At 37.2% G+C, this 17,403-nt stretch overlaps 1 protein-coding gene across 2 annotated transcripts in view; it reads left to right on the top strand.

Moving 5' to 3' along the window:
• cUnh8orf34 (chromosome Un C8orf34 homolog) overlaps positions 1-17,403 on the top strand; it is a 96,106-nt gene that overhangs the window by 45,447 nt on the left and 33,256 nt on the right. The window lies entirely within an intron of this gene.

Here is a 17,403-nt window from a genome sequence, read left to right as displayed (position 1 = left end):
GCATGGGTGTAAAATGTAACCCAGCACCTCCCACACAAAATGCAATGCATGTGGCAAATCTGTCATTTTGAAACTATATGAAATGTCTCAGTTTTTAGAAAGCAGAAGTTACATTTCTGGTTGTTTTAAAACACTTTTAAGGGATACCCTTGTGGGGAAAAAAGAAATGTGCATAACTGTATTGAATGTGCACTTTTAGTATTTGCCAAAAGTATATTAAAAACTGTACTTGTGGATAACATAACGTTAGCCTCATAGCATAATTGCCTAAGTCCTATTTTTTTAAATAGGACTTAGGCAATTATGCTATGAGGCTAACAATAATATTAATGAAATGAAAGGCCACTTAAGTGTACACTTTCACGATTATGTTTCATATTACACTAAAGTACACTTTTACATAGTGCACTTTTTAATAGTCAAATTTAAAGTTTTACTTTAAAGTACATTTTATATTATGTTTTAATAATATTTTTAAAGTTATAGTTATATAACATATATTTGTATGTTCTTTTAAATTGACCACTCTTTTAGAACGACGTTTCCTGCGTGAGGTGCTGTAAAGATGTGAGACGCGAGCTCAACGGTCAAACATGTCCGTCTAGCGTCTGTTTTGATTGATACAGCCAACCACAGAACATTTAGGTTGTTTATCACGTAGCTGAAACATTCTTGTATTTCCATTAGCTGCACTAGCAAGGACATAAACATGGCAACATGGCACCAAACACCATGTACAAGTGAATTTTGCATAATAGATCCCCTTTGATTTTTTGGTGTCTTTGTCACACAAAGCTATTGCATGGTTTCTTGACAGCCCCTGGTCCCTATCCACTCTCTTTCTATGTGACTAGACATGCTGTATAGCATCTAATATTGTGTGTCCACAGAAGAAGTGAACTATCCCCTTAAAAAACATTTCATGCGTCAGCGTTTATTCCTGAAAGTGGTACTGAAGAAGCTTTTCATCAAGTGTCGGTTGTCGTCTTCTTTGAGGGTAAAGAGTTGCCTTCTGTCACTGCACACAGAGACCTGTCTGAGGAGCTGATTTTGTTTATGTGGGACTCGTGTGCCCTTGGTTGAGTGTGTCTGTTAGCAGCGACCTGGTGAGCTGATCTGCTGCGCTGAGGCTTTCTCCTGCAAAGGATGCTGGGAGATAATGAGATTTTGTGTGCTCTGAGGCAACAGCAGAGCGTGCTGCTGGGAGGTTGGGATGGAAATACTTTAGTGATATTTCAACAACCTTTTTCTGTTCTTTTTCTGTTGATTAATTTCTCTGACTATTAGTTATTGCTCATTAAAACTCAAACTAATTAGGTTTATTTTGACTGCTTTGACCGAGAGAACATGTAGAGCTCTCTGAAACTTACCATTTGCACTTGCCAATAAAAATGCTCTCTTGAGTGCCTGTTAGAAAGCCTTTTTTACCCATTAGCAGAAACTGACTCCCATTAACTGCAAGCGAAGATGCCTGGCTTTGTTCAGAATAGTATAATATTTACTACTATTACGCTTTCTGAAGTATATTAGTGAGGGGAAGTTTGAAACTTTTCTGCAAACTGGTTCTTTCAGACAGTTCGTTTCCATGAACCAGTTAAAAAATCAATTATAAAATTGAGGTTAAACCACTAGTCACATGGATTACTTAAAGGTATAGTGGAGGATTTTCTTTTTCCGGGTGGATCATCAAGACTATTGGTCCTCCTAATTGTCAATCATTCTGGTGATATGTTTACGTAAGGCCGTCGTACGTGCTTGCAAGTAAGCATGTATGAGCGACGCCGACAACAAATTGTAAACAGAGCATTCACGAGGAGAACTGGGCTTGTGCATGCTCTCTCGCACACGTTTAATAGGCGTTCTCTCTCGGGAGCAGGTAGAGTGTTGCGCATGTGCAAGTGGAGAGGGCGGTTCTTTTCTAAAATTCGGAAAAATCATCCACTATACCTTTAAATGATGTCTTTATTTCCTTTCTGGGGCTTGAAAGTGGTAGTTAAAAAGATCTTCATTTGTGTTCCGAAGATGAACAAAAGTCTCACGGGTTTGGAACGACATGAGGTTGAGTAATTAACGACAGAATTTTTGGGTGAACTAACCCTTTAATATCTTAAGTGCATGTACATTTTTACAACCCTAAAAAAACATTTTGTAACATCGCTTTCTTGACTCATTTGACTGCCAAAAGTGTTTTTTTAACACAATATTGGATTAATAATTGATCAGATTTATCCAAGATGACTAGACTCCCTTTGCCAGATTAAATATACAACAATGTATTATGTAAAACAGTGTGCTACAATATTGGGTAACGCTTTACAATAAGGTTTAATTTGTTAAAATTAGTTAACATGAAGTAATAATGAGCTGCACTTTTATAATTGAGCAGCATTTATTAATCTTTGTTAATGTTAATTTCAACATTTACCAATACATTATTAAAAGCAAAAGTTGTAGGCTATTTGTTAACATTAGTTAATGCACTGTGAACTAACATGAACAGACAATGAAAAGCTGGATTTGTATTAACTAACGTTAACAAAGATGAACGAACACCGTAACAAAATGCATTGCTCATGGTTAGTTCATGTTAGTTTAATACATTAACTAATGTTAACAAATGAAACCTCATTGTAAAGTGTTACCCAATATAACATTATAATCCATATAATGTAAGCTATTCCATTCTGAACATAGCCTATGCCTAATTTCTCCATCAGTACTGCTTTGCAGGAAACACACTCCCCTTACTTTAGAGCCCTTGATCTAGGTCTTTAAATAGATATTGGGAAATGTTTTGTAACGTGTGTAGACAATAGGTCATTATATTTTACTCCAAATTATTAGAGACATATTGATTTATTGTGAGAGAGTGAAACAAGGATTGTGTGGTACTTTGATGACCTGCTCTCAGTAGTTGCAGGCTGATGGAGTTCCTGGTGTCTGGTGCTGGCATTGGCTCATCACTCATATCGAAAGTCAGACAAACAGTGAACAGATGGGAGAGAGTCATGGAGACGGGAGTGAGACACTGTGTCTTTGGATCTCATTTCTTGTGTCAGTCCTGTGGTCCCTCCTGACCTGAAGCAGACAACAGTGTGACCCACAGTCTCATTAGAGCATCAGAACAGAGAGCTGTATAGGTCACGACAGCTATCATGGTTAATTATTGTGCTGGGAATAATATTACCTCACAATACAAATGTGTTCCTATTAAAAGATTATCTGAACATACAGTAAGAAACACATTTATTCAAGTCATTCCATTTCAAATATTAAGGAGATAGTAGTTCTGCACTACCCCTCATGAGTTTGATATAATTGAGCAAAAATACAGTAAAACCAGTAATATCGTGGAGCATTGTTATATGACTGTTTTCTATTTGAATATATTGTAAAATGTAATTTATTCCTGTGATATCAATGCTGAATTTTCAGCATCATTACTCCAGTCTTCCGTGTCACATGATCCTTCAGAAATCATGCTAATTTGCTGCCCAAGAAAAAATTATCATTATTATTAATATTAAAAACAGTTTTGCAGCTTAATATTTTTATTGAAACTGTGATAGATTTTCTTCTTGATTTTTCTGATGAAGAGAAAGTAAAAAAACAGCATTTTGTGTAAGTCTTTCTTTAAAAAATAAAAAATAAATCTTACCTACCCCAAACTTTTGAATGGTAGTGTATGAAATATTAAGAAGCACAACTGTTTTCAACATTGAAAGAGTCTTCTTTCAAAAACTGGTAGTCACATTTTAAGCTGATAATGTTGGGATGTCATTTAGCATTATTATTAATATTAAAACAGACAAATCGACACACATAGCCTACATCAGTCATCATTTCTATACGTTTTTAAATAAAGCTAAATCTAGTTTATTAATGACTAGTAAGGTAGGATTCAGAGTGCAATAACTCAAGATGTCAAGCGAAGATATCTGAAGTTTGCATGTGGTTATACTGTCCTCTAGTGGCAGAGGTCAGAGCAACATTTTCTCAGATTGTATTATTTTTCTGTTCTAAACCTCCTCGTCTATCCTCTTCTCTCCTCCTGTTTGAAATAAACCGCATTCTCATATGTACAGTATTGCTGTGAGATTAATTTGTGAGCCCATCTCTCTGGAGAAAACACAGTGTAATTGCGTTTAAACCCTCTTCCCACCGTGATAAATGCTCTATAGAGAAATTAACTCGATTCAAAAGTGCAATTATGCTAACGAAGAAACTGTACCTGATGTTTTCAGCCCACAGTTTTTCCTCAGTTTATCATGCATTCAGTGGAGGTGCAGCTCAGGCTGTTTACTGAACATATTGACTGGGCACTGGAGGGAATCAACGGCTGCGCTGCTCTAATTGTCTTGCTCCTCTGGCAATACAGTGAAACTGCAATGAATTTCATTTTTATTATAACTCAGCTTCAAGGAAAACAGAGGAAAGCTTCCAAATTCTGTTCTATATTTTATTTTCTCCTTTATTTTGTATGTGTGTGGTGTGTGTTCACTTTGTTATGGGTGATTAGGCTATATATAAGTGTGGTTTTAATGTCCATAGATTAGTTTATTTGTTTGTTTGTTTATTTAATTTGAAATATAAAAATTTTACCAATAGGGTATAATATGCTTTTATATCACTCACAACTGGACACAATGTTTAATTGAACATATTTTTTATTCCTTACAGGGTTGTGTTTCAGAGAGATACAATCTCCCTATAGTGTGCAATAGTAAGCAATAGTGTGTCCCAAAACCATGTGACCTGCATCACATGACTTCATTACCTGCCCTACATCATTTGGCCCTAATAATTCTCTGCTGATGCCCATTTTGAAGTTACTGTGTATATGATTTTATGACTTAAATGCATTAGACAACATATAAATATTCATTATTTTAGTGTATTATTACCAGTGCCTGTTTTTTTTTATTAGAGGACTCTTTAAACATGTGAATGGACGTTTGGGGTGCCATCAGCCAATCAACGTTGCCATTATGTAATTGTCCTGTGGCTCCATAGTGATTAGTCACATGGCATTTACAAATAAGGTGACTGGCTCAAAAATAATTTGTTCAGAACGAGCGGCCACAAACAAAGATGGCAAATTTTAAATGTCATACTTGCAGGGCACCCTGAGCCAGCCAGACAACTGCCAGACATGACAAACTGGCGAGGGACTTCTGATTTTCTGATTGCGTAGTCCTTATAATAATAATGTAATATGTATTAGATGTAATATGGAAATTGGTTATTAGTTTGATTAACAATTAATCTGTTTATTTTTAGTCGATATGAGTTTCAAATGACTTCAATATATATATTATTTAAAGGGATACTCCACTTTAAAATGAAAATTCTGTCATCATATACTCACCCTCATGTTGTTTCAATCCTTTATGAATTTCTTTCTTCTGCTGAACAGAAAGGAAGATATTTAGAAGAATATCAGTAACCAGACAGTTTCTGGTCTCATTGACTTCCATAGTATATTTTTTTCCTACTATGGAAGTCAATGAGACCAGAAACTGTCTGGTTACCAACATTCTTCTAAATATCTTCCTTTCTGTTCAGCAGAAGAAAGAAATTCATACAGGTTTGAAACAACATGAGGGTGAGTATATGATGACAGAAATTTCATTTTAAAGTGGAGTATCCCTTTAAAACTTATTCAAGGCATAAAATAACAGGCCATATATTTAAAAAACCAAACTATGCTAGTATTGCCAGTAATAGAAGTCATACATATGGATCCTTATTATATTATATTATATTATACCATTTTTAGTTTTTTTTTTAAGTTTTTTTACTACTAGATTTAGACACAAAATTGTCTGTCAATGTCAGCTTTTTACCACTAGAGGGAAATGCTAGTTTGAATTTTTTTCCCTGGATTTGAACCGCTTGAACTGTTGAAGTAAAATGAACCAAAGTGCATTTGCTGACACTGAAGACGTAACACTGTTTATAAAGGGTTACGGAAATATGAAATTAGTTATCTGGAAAACTATATACAGCATAACAGTCTTAAATCTGTTGCCGACTTGACGTCTCCTTTTATTATGGGCTTATTGACACTAAAAAGTAAGTTCTTTGTATAAACAAACCAACAAAAGCAGTCTCAGTGGAAAATGACTCGCAACTTTTGTATATGAGATAAATATATGTGGGGCCAATCATCATATATAGTCTCTGTGCACAGTTAACCACATTTTGAAACTCTTTTTTTGAAGAAGAAGAAGAAGAAAAACCCTGTTTTTGGCAGCACGTTGTTATCTTTTGGTTAGTTAATATACCAACATGGTAGAAAACCCTTTTCCCAAGACATGGGTGCTTTCCAATGACAGAGCAACACTGAAGACTGCCATTATGATTTTCATGGCCTCATGAAGTAGATGAAGACACAGATGAAGCCGCACATTTACAGTAAATGATGTCTGAAAAGAGAGCTCACGGGACACTGGTTGCTTTTTCGCTGTGCTAGTCAATCCTAGCGATGACAGATGTGTGTAAGTGAGACTAAAAGAAATAGTGTAGGACCATTCTCAGGTTGTTTTACATGTCTGAGCTGTGGCCAATCGGCAGGATGAATAAGCCGTTTCTGCCAAGGTTTAGGGTTTCAGATTTTGTGGTGGTGGCCTTTAATCTGGTACAGACTCTGAAAATGAGTCTGGTCAAATCTGACACCTTTCAGACATGAGAAATAGATTCATGAAGGAGTGTACATGTGGGATGATGGGACGGAGTTGATAAATGGTGCCCTTGTGTCACACAGATCTTGAGTTGTAATTGTCTGGAGGATGGGTCACATATGGAGGGGTTCTGTGGGGGATGAAGCCGTCTCGTGCTGGATGCCCACCCGTATGGCACATCTGAGACACCCACTCCGTCTCGCTCAGAGAGCCCCAGATGACATAGCAACTGTGAATCTCTCCAGTGTGGTTTGTTGGTTTGGCTGACAATAAAAACGTGAAAATGTGGGAATTTTTTGGGAATCTACTAGTGCTGAAGGAAATATTGCACTCTGGTTTATTGGTTTTTGACTGACTTGTATCTGCGTGGAGATATTAGCATGGCTCACTTTTTTTTTGCTGGAGATCAGTTTTTGGACTTGAAGCTGATGTGTATAATATCTGTACTTCTAATGGGAGCGTAATTATCAAATTGAATTGCTAAAATAATTCGATTTTTCCACTTTCTGAATAAAATGTAAGAGGTGCTTGACCATGCAAAAGTCATTACGATATTTTTTGAAGGAAATTAAGAAGTCTACTTAGCAAAGACACATTAAATTGATCAAGAGTGACAGTAAAGACATTTAAAATGTTCAAATATTACCTATAAAATCTCTCTCTCTCTCTCTCTCTCTCTCTCTCTCTCTCTCTCTCTCTCTCTCTCTCTCTCTCTCTCTCTCTCTCTATATATATATATATATATATATACATATGAGAAGAGTTCAGATGCAAAAGCCTCTAAGTGCCATCTGAAATTTTCTTCTAGAATGATAATTTTTTATAAAGCTTGTATATTTAAGTTAAGTAATTTCACTTATATTGACAAATAATGGGTAATTTGCATTGCCATTTAAGTGAAATTATTGAGCTTGATAAAAATGATCATTCTAGAAGAAAATTTCAGATGGCACTTAGAGGCTTTTGCATCTGAACTCTTTATATATATATATATATATATATATATATATATATATATACAAAAAAAAATTACCAACCCCAAATTTTTGAACATTAGTGTATGTAATATTAACATATGCATATATGGATTTTTCCATATATATATTCATCCTGTATATAAAAATATTATTACTTGTAACTTGATGTTAATTCAGTAAACTCTCATTTGGTGGATTTTTTCAGAATGATTCAAAGTATTCTTCAGGCTCAGAACAAATCATTTGTTTTTGAATGGGATTTGCACTGACTGCGCTTTGTTTTTGATTATCCCTAAAAAGTACCAGTTCATTAGTACCAGTACCAGTAATTTTTTAATGAATGTGTGAATAACGCATTCATTTTTCAGAATGATTCAAAGACGTTTGTGAGTCGTTTTCAGGCACTGATTGTGCTTTTGTAGTTTTTTTGCTTGATTCCCTAAAAAGACCAGTTTATAAAAGTCATTTCTTCATGAATCGGACTACACTGGTCACGCTGTATATTGTTTCATGAGCCCATAAGGACAACTGTGGAAAGTTATTACAGTATAGTATTTTATAGTCCCTTCACACTAAACCAAAATAGGATAACATATTTTAACACTAAATAAATGACATACTTTTCCTCTAAGAAACACGTGTTTATTATGCTGCGATTAATCCTATTTTACATCCTATTTTAATGGCAAGTGGCATAATTTTTTCAGTATCGAAATAGTTGATTGATAGTTGCGGGTTATCATCATGTTGATCTGTTTCACTTTAACCCCCCAGATGACACCAACTCTTGGTATTTTATAGATGTGGTGTGATGGAAGTGGATTAAGCAATCAGGGCGCTGGTTTTTTGTTAGTGATGTCCTTGGCAGCTGCCGCCACCCTCTGCTCTTCCCCGACGCCAAGAACTCTCTCCAGGATGCAGACACAACAGTTGCCCTGGCAACGGCATAAACAAATAACAGAGATGCACCACTGTGCCCGGGATGTACAGTTGTTTTTCAGGGATGCCGGTGATGATGGAACATGCTGGTGTAAATTACAGTGATCTTCATTCTTTCACATCAAGGAGGCTTGGCTGTGGCAACTATATGGTATCTTTGATAGACTGATAAGGCGGAAAGAAAGTCCCTCATGAGAAATTATTGCTCTTATATGGCTTTTACCACACACTTGCAGATGGATTACGTAATCGCGGGAAGTGTGCAGTTGTGCCAAGACGCTGCAAGCCGCAGCTCAAAGATTTATTGTGTAGGCCAAAGTGAGCCATTTATTAAAACTAAAAGACAGCTGAAAAGAACCAGTGAGAGCATGAAGTAACCCACGGACCCTTAGGGATTTACAGTAGAGCAAAAACCTCAAAATGTGATGTATTTGTAAGAACGAACCCATAGACCTAACAACAAACATTTCCAAAAATCATATTAGTAACAAATACAGTGAGTCATGTTTGAGTCCTGAAGTCATTGATATGAATGGTCTGTTTTGTAATCTTGTGATAATGTTATTTTGCACACAATGCCCCTGTAACTCTTATCAGAGAGTTTGTGTGTGTCTGTGTTCCTCAGATTTGTTTCTTAGTCCTCATGATGTGATAACAGGAACATCACCCCTGCTATCAACAGTCAAGCATGCTGCATGTACCGGAGATGCAACATAAATGTAGGGGTTGTTGAATGAGTTACTTGATTTATGAGGTCTTTACTGTCTTTTACCTTTACCTTTAGGGAATGCTAAATATGTCTGGCAGATTTTGTTTCTTTTAGGGCCTGGGTTTTCAAACTGGGGTCCAAAATATCGTAGAAAATCGTAGAATCTCATTGCGGCCCTGCAGTTTGTCCCCCTAGTAGACTATAGCATGGAAACTTCTACCCAATGTGTCTCAGTGGGACCTGTGTATAGTGAAAAAAGGCTACAGAATCCAGTTCGGGTCCTGTCCACCAAGATTTAGGGTATTTTAAAGACTGTCGTGGACCCCGAGCAGGGTCGGGTTACTGCCTTTCCTCCTCAAGAGAGGCAGTCCGGGTTCTACAGCCTGTATTTCATTGTTCTAAAGAAGGATTGGGGGTTGTGTCACATTCTAGATTTTCGGCTCTTGAATCAGTCTCTGAGGATATTCAGATGTTAACTATCCCGTTGATTGTGAGTCAAATAAAGTCAGAGGATTGGTTTGTCACCATAGATCTAACAGACGCTTACTTCCACATATCCATCCTTCAACAACACAGGAATTTTTTAGGGTTCGTATTTGGGGGCAAAGCGTTCCAATATCTGGTTCTTCCGTTTGGCCTAGCGCTATCCCATCACACCTTCACGAAATGCATGGACGCAGCACTGGCTCCCTTGAGACTCCAGGGCATTCATGTTCTCAACTATATAGACGACTTTCGCTTGCCTTTGTAAGCTTCCGTGTAGCACCAATCATGATTGGTCTAGTTTCACACATGCTTCAGACGCTATCACGCAGAGGCGTTCCCATAGTGTTGTCTTAGACACAGTGTTTCATTCCCTTCTCATGGAACAAGGGTTACAGTTATAACCCGTGAGGATTTTCACAATCAATCATTCATTCATAATATAACAAACAGTTTTTAACAATTTCCATTGTACATAAACATATTCAACTTATTGATTCTTAAACAAGATTGTGTACTGTCTCTGAAGTGTCAGCGCCTCAGAGTCTTCTAGTCCTCAGCTACCTCATCATCCTCGGCGTCATGTGTAACTCCACTTAATCCCGTCTTTCATTAACTCTAGATATAAACTTTGAAAGATCATTCATCATCGCCTGCCATGACAGACGTGAAATTTTTTGCAGCATGGGGGGCAAATATATTTTTAGAGAACGAAAGGGGCAACTCAGGGCCGTAATTATGAAAGTAGTTAAAATATTGTTTTCATTACAAAGCAAAACAAAACTTCTTTTCCCACTCACTTCAAAGTGGTGTATGTATGTGAGGACTAAACCACAGTGCTGGAACGTAGCATTTTAGTCTTAATGAAACACAAATGCGGAAAGTGTGCAAAGTCTGAGACGTCTAGAACTTCTCTACAGTGAATTCTGTCAATTACCCGGCTCTGATAATTATGAGCTAGAGATGGAACATAAACCATGGAGCACTTTGAACTAAATTGGGAAACGTCATGTCTGCCTGCGCAGTCTGCGTTTATTATAGTTTACTGTCCATGGCTATGTGATTATGGAATTACATCTGAAACATCTTCTGAAATATATTAAAATAAATATATGTAACTTTTGGTGGGATTCAACAGTCTGAAGAACTTAATGCACTTTGTACTTTATTCAATTATGAGTTACAAATAGTGACTAATAAGCTCAACATACACCAAAAACATGTTTATTATTGGAGTATGTTTTACAAGAAAATACCATTACAGGTTTTCTACTTCAAAATTACACGTTTAATTCAATATGTTACTTGCATTTTCTTTGTAATTATTTGTGAAATTTACAAGCAATTTCTGAGTGACAATTGTTTAGACTAAATTTTTGGTGCATTTGTGTAGCAGTGTTATTTTAGTTCCATTGAGATACTATTATAGTTTTATTAATTAATATTATTAATATTAATGAATATTATTACAAAATAGTTTTAATTTGAGTTAGTTTTAGTAATTTTGTTGTGTTTTTGTCATTCTTATTATTTTTTCTAAATGTATTTTTATTTCAGGTTTAGTTATTTTGGTACATTAAGAAAATGTTGGCACCTAACTGAAACTTTATTTATTTTTTTTATTTTTTTACTTAACCATTTTATTTTAAGTAACTTACGGTTACTTACGGTTTTAGTTTTGGTTAACTATAATAACCCCATTGTGTAGACTTTCTTTGGTGCATTAAACAACATGGAAACTTTGTCTAGAACAGGCACACACACTTTGGTAGTGCTTCGGTTGGTGTGAACAATTACAGGGAGAAATTCCTTGTCATCACTCCCGTCGTTGTTTGGATAATAATTTCCACCTCACTCCAGGGGCTCAGCATCCCCAGCAGTTGATTTATTCCACACTGAAGGTATGCAGTGACACTCCAGTAACGCATGACTGCTGCAAACGCACACTCTCACAGATGCTGTGCTCTTGTTTTGTCTGGATGTGTGCAGCTGCTGGTATTTTGCTTTTCAGCGTTATCAAAATGTTTTGTGCAATATAAAGGTATCATTTGTATGGTGCATGTGAGGTACAGTAGATGAGGTATTCTCTGAACTGTTAGAGATTAAACAAGTCTTATACATCTAAAACATCTAGTGTGACTCTGAGACAGACAGCATGTTTATGATATATACAGGTTACATACAGACGTAAACATACATACGTTGTTTTGGCAGCATTTAGACCTGTTCTAAAATCTAGTGAGCTGCTTACTGCCTACATAGGCAGCTGCCTTTTAAGGCTAGATGCTAATTGAAATGGATCTGTTTTAAGACACTTACAGAGGTATAGATGGAACCAAATTTGTCCGTTTTTACTTATTTTTTTAACAGTTAATGTAATTCCTTTTAATGGTATACTGAGAGATGTATAATATTAGAGATTATTAAGGCCCGTTCACACCAAGAGCGATAACTACAAAGATAACCATAACAATAACTAAATTAGCGTCCACACCAACATACGATAATGCTCTGTTTATCCTAAGTGCTTGCTGCAGGTTTGTCATCTGTCGCTTTAAATGCTAGAGCTCTTTAAAGCGGAATGGATTTTGATTGGCTGTCAATGTTTTTATCATTCATCAGTTGGGAAAATAATAGTTCTAACAGTAATTCAACAATATCGTTTATCGTTTTTTGCACAAGTTTTTTTTTGTTAAGGCTTTTATGTCTTATATTACAAGAGCACATTAAGTCAGTGATTGGTCTGCAAGGGTAATGACCACTTTTTTTCACATTGTCCAGCTGATTAAAGGATTCAAAATACATCAGACTAAATTGAGTGTGCCATTAACAAGATTATTTTCAAATCCTTGCCACCCTTTTTGTCTTATATTGTTGGCAGGCTCTAAATTCTCAGATAAGACTCTAACAAATCACAATGAAATGTGTGTCTTCATGTCATGTCTTATTTTTCTGCTTTGCTGGATGGGCAGTCCTGGCAGATTTATTAAGGAATGGCAGTGTACCGTTTAAGAGCCTGCAGACACCTTTGTTTCCCCCTGCGTCAGTTCTTTCCAAATGGAATAGAAGAAAAGCCCACTCTGCAGTCTCCTGCTTTACTATGGCAAGAGTTCAGATCCCTGTCAGGCCGATGAAGGACTGTTCCAAGTCTTAAAGTCCACTTCTGGCTCGGGCATTGGTGCATTTGTGAAACAAGCAGCTTTAAGCCCACATAAAAGAAGAAATTAGCCAAATCTCTGTGGGAAAACACTTACAGAAGGACATTCAATGGAAGCCCAATTAATTAGGATGTTTTTTTTATGGGCACAGTTGGTTTCTCGCACATCAACTTCCTTATGGAAAAGCACTCGGAACTTGCATTGATTATATCAGCCAATGATTTTTCATAGTCTTTCCCATCCATTGATAGAGTTTCAAGAGTGGAAAGAGTGACTGTTTTACACTCAAAAAAGATAAATGAAAAGGGTAAGAAACAGGTCAACAGGTTTTTTATTTTATGCTTTTGAAAGAAGTCTCTTCTTCTCACCAATGCTGCATTTGTTTGATCAAAAACACAGTAAAAAATTGCAATATTGTGAAATATTTTTACAGTTTAAAATTGTTTCCTATTTGAATATATTTTAAAAAGTAATGTATTCCTGTTTTGGCAAAGCTGAATGTGTGTTGATGTACACATTTATGTCACAAGCTTCAAATTAGATTGACATGCGCATACTACACAAATATACAGAGTTTCCCTCTGTTGGCGCATACTAGCCATCCTTCTACCACTGCTTCTTTTCTTAGTTTTAAAAAGCAGACTTGATTAATCTGTTTCGGGTCTTAATTAGGAGACGACAAGCACATGAACTGTTGTGACGTGCTGCTTTTATTTATAACAGTAAAAATGCCCCTTCCCACACCCAAAACAAGGCTTTCTGAGGCTGATCCTGATTTAGTACTCTTAATCAGAACTCATTAGTTTTCTTATTATTATTATCAGAGCTTAAAACTGGTTTTGCTGCTTAATATTTTTGTATAAAAATTAAAATGAACTAATAAATGGAATGTGTATTAAATTGACAATAACCAGTTTTATATATTTATCATCAGTAAATCCAATTTGTTCTGTTAATGAATATTCCTTGTTCCCCAGCCAGCCATATTTTAAACATGTTCATACTTTTTAACTGAATAAATTTGAAATTTGAAAACTGAGCAAAACAGATTTATACTGATTCTAAGTGTAACGGATGTAGGCCAATATAAGCTGTGCCTGTAAACCTCACTCCTCTGACCTCAAGAGCGACTAACGCTAGTGATTGTGGTCTTTAGCGTACTTGTTAGGGCGAATCCCGCTCGGAGCGGGTCGAGTAGGACCGGTTACATTTGGTGCCGTGACCCCTATGGGAGTGAGGTTTAGGGGGGTGAGTGTACTGGACATAGGCCAGTAAGAGCTGTGCATGTAAACCTCACTCCCCTGGACTCAAGAGGTCTTTAGCATCCTTGTTAGCGCGCCTGCCTCCCACGCCGGAGACCCCGGTTTTAATCTCGTTTGGAGCAGGTCGTGTAGAACTGATTACATTTGGTGCCGTGACCCGGATGGGAGTGAGGTTAAGGGGGGTGAGTGTACTGGACATAGGCCAGTAAGAGCTGTGCATGTAAACCTCACTCCCCTGGACTCGAGAGGTCTTTAGCGTCCTTGTTAGCGCGCCTGCCTCCCACGCTGGAGACCCCGGTTTGAATCTCGTTTGGAGCAGGTCGTGTAGAACTGGTTACATTTGGTGCCGTGACCCGGATGGGAGTGAGGTTTAGGGGGGTGAGTGTAACGGACATAGGCCAGTAAGAGTTGCACATGTAAACCTCACTACCCTGGTCTCAAGAGGTGCGCTAGCAAATGATGCAAGAATCAGTGGTCTTTCACGAGTTCACACGTACATGAAATCAGATGTAGGATTTTAAGCGTATTTGGCATGCTGTCCGGGGGAGGGCTCCGAGCTCGGAATTTGGCCTGAACCCATTGTACTCCCCCTTTTTACTGGGATAGAAACCAGCCGAGAGTGAGGTGATGGGGTGGTGGAGGGATGCTGTGAAACTTGACATGAGACAGAGGTGAGGAAAGGCTTTATTTATACCGGCTTCCTCTTGTGCTGATTGGTTGATTACCTGAACGTGCTCCTCCCGAACTTTGTTACCTAAAACTTCATTTAACGTCCTTATTAGCGAGCCTGCCTCCTACGCTGGAGACTCCAGTTCGAATCCCACTTGGAGCGGGTCGAGTAGGACCGGTTACAAAAGCAATTTAAATACATACTGAAAATATGCATTTATTTGTATGCCTGATTTTAATATGTATACCTGACTAATATGCTTCTCATTTTAACAACACGTTTATTGGTGTGTTCATGTTTAAAATGTGTAATCCAAAGGGATGGACATTTTAGATGCTATTCAAATACTAATATATCAAAAATACTTTTTGTGTTTACCCTTATATATCATTCTCTCGAATGATACGTCTCAGCCAACTCATATCAGCATTAACATTAAACACTGCCATATTGCCATGAGTTACCCCCTCAGCGCTGAACCACACACCCTGCAGCCTAATCCGAAAAGAAAGACTTTCTCACGGTGGACAGCTGTGTTCTCATGTACAATGCTGCGTGTGTGTATGAGATGGCCTCTGGCTCTCTCTCTCAGCTGGACCAGACCTGTGATGATGAATGAGGCATGTAATATCACCACACTCTCTGGTATTTCACGAACAAGGCAGTGTCCACATTCCTGTGCCAAGCGGGACCGCCCTTTTGCACAAACACATGCTCTCCATGCTTGCACGAAGCCTTATGGGAGGAATCTCACGTTCGAACACAAAAAGGTGTGTTTCGAGGCTTTTAATTGCGACTGATAAGTTGTTTCCCAGCGGGCCCCTTCCCACATTAGCAGCTCAAACAAAATGACGAGGCAATTGAAAGATGTAAAGTGAGCCGAGTAAGAGTTTCGTGGATGAATAGGCCAAGTCTAATTCCTGCCATTAGCTACACTTACTTGTCTTACAAGGTGCTTTTTTTATGTGTGTCCTTCCACACGCAGTCAACTGGCTGTGCGGTTTCAGCTTAAGTGGTACATTTGGTATATAACACCTACAGCCACAGGCACAGGTGTAAGGCGCAGACCTCACGGAACGCAGCTCAATTTACCCCGTTTCTCCTCGTTCTTGCTGGATCATGATGTTTGTGACATGAGAACGAAACTCCCTGTGAGAATCATGCTTTGTCAAATTGCCATTATGAAACAGAGTGAAATCTGAGTGAAATCAGATTTGATGAGCCATGTTAAAGCCATTACACGCACAACTGACCATCTATTGAATTATATAATAAATACACTAAATTGGTACAAAACATTAAATTGGTTACAGTGTATACACTTCTGCTTGCTTTTAGGCTGCTATTGTATATATACAGTATTTATTGCTATATATTGAGTCCCAAAAAAATCCTGATGTATGTGTAAAAAAAAAAAAAAAAAAAATCATTTTGAAATTAGCCTATTCTTTTTAATAACAATATTAATAATACTTTTATATTATTTGTATTATTAATGTATTCATAATATAAAATTATTATATATAAAAATTGCTTAAAGTAGAAGCAACAAATCACAAATGATCTATATGTAGCTTAAAAAACGGTACGCTTTGCTTACTTGTTTAACCTTTAAATGCATGAATGTTTTTCCAATCATTACATATTCAGATCTTTAGGGACCCGGATCTATATCTAACACGGATGGATCGCGATAATATAAAACTCTCCTGATATTAGAGTAACAATTACAGAAGAATAAAATAAAGCATATTTTGGAGCTTGGAAGGGTTCAGTTTGAGCAGATGTTTTATACCATCATCACTGTCCTCGTCAAAGCTCATTTCCCAGTATTTCAGTATTTCAATATTTCAAAATCAATATTTTAATCGCTGACAGCTTCTTCACAAGATCCCCCATCAAGTGACAGTGACCCTAATGTTTGATTGCGTTCAGCACTTGCTCTGCAGTAAATCGCTGAGCCATTTCAAGTTTTGCTGATGATACTTCCTATTCTTTTGTTTTCTGCCTGCGGTAACATCACTTCATCATTGTGTATCAGATATTGCCACCTTGTTGAATAAAGGTGAATTGTACTTATTCAGTCATCATTGATTCAGTTATTGTTGTGCAGAAAAATATACTTACACTGTTGCACATCTTGGGTCGTTAGTGACCCTATTTATTTATTTATTTTAGATGAATGGGAAAACAGGCATTCTTTTATTCTTTTTTTTTTTTTTGTTATATTGTTTATAATGAATTGATTGAGGAATACTAGGAAGGTTGATGTCTGACTTTAAAAAATGAATGAGTAGGAGGGTAGTGAATGATGTCCTGGGACAACCCAGCGGCCCAGTTGCGTGTTGGACAGTGTGTTATAGAGTTACAGCTAGTGTAAAGAGAAGCACATCTCTCAGGTCCAGCCATCTGCACCTGTTAGCTGGCTGCAGGCGACCATGCTGTGAGCATATGCTGTGAGGGGGTCACCAGCAACCTCAGAGAGTTTAGAGTTGCCTAACTCATTGCTGTTAGCTTTATTT

The sequence above is a fragment of the Rutilus rutilus genome (assembly GCF_951802725.1).
Source record: "Rutilus rutilus genome assembly, chromosome: 24".
NCBI classification, from domain to species: domain Eukaryota; kingdom Metazoa; phylum Chordata; class Actinopteri; order Cypriniformes; family Leuciscidae; genus Rutilus; species Rutilus rutilus.
The sequence above is the reverse complement of the archived record's forward strand: the minus strand, read 5'-3'. Positions and strand labels throughout refer to the sequence as shown.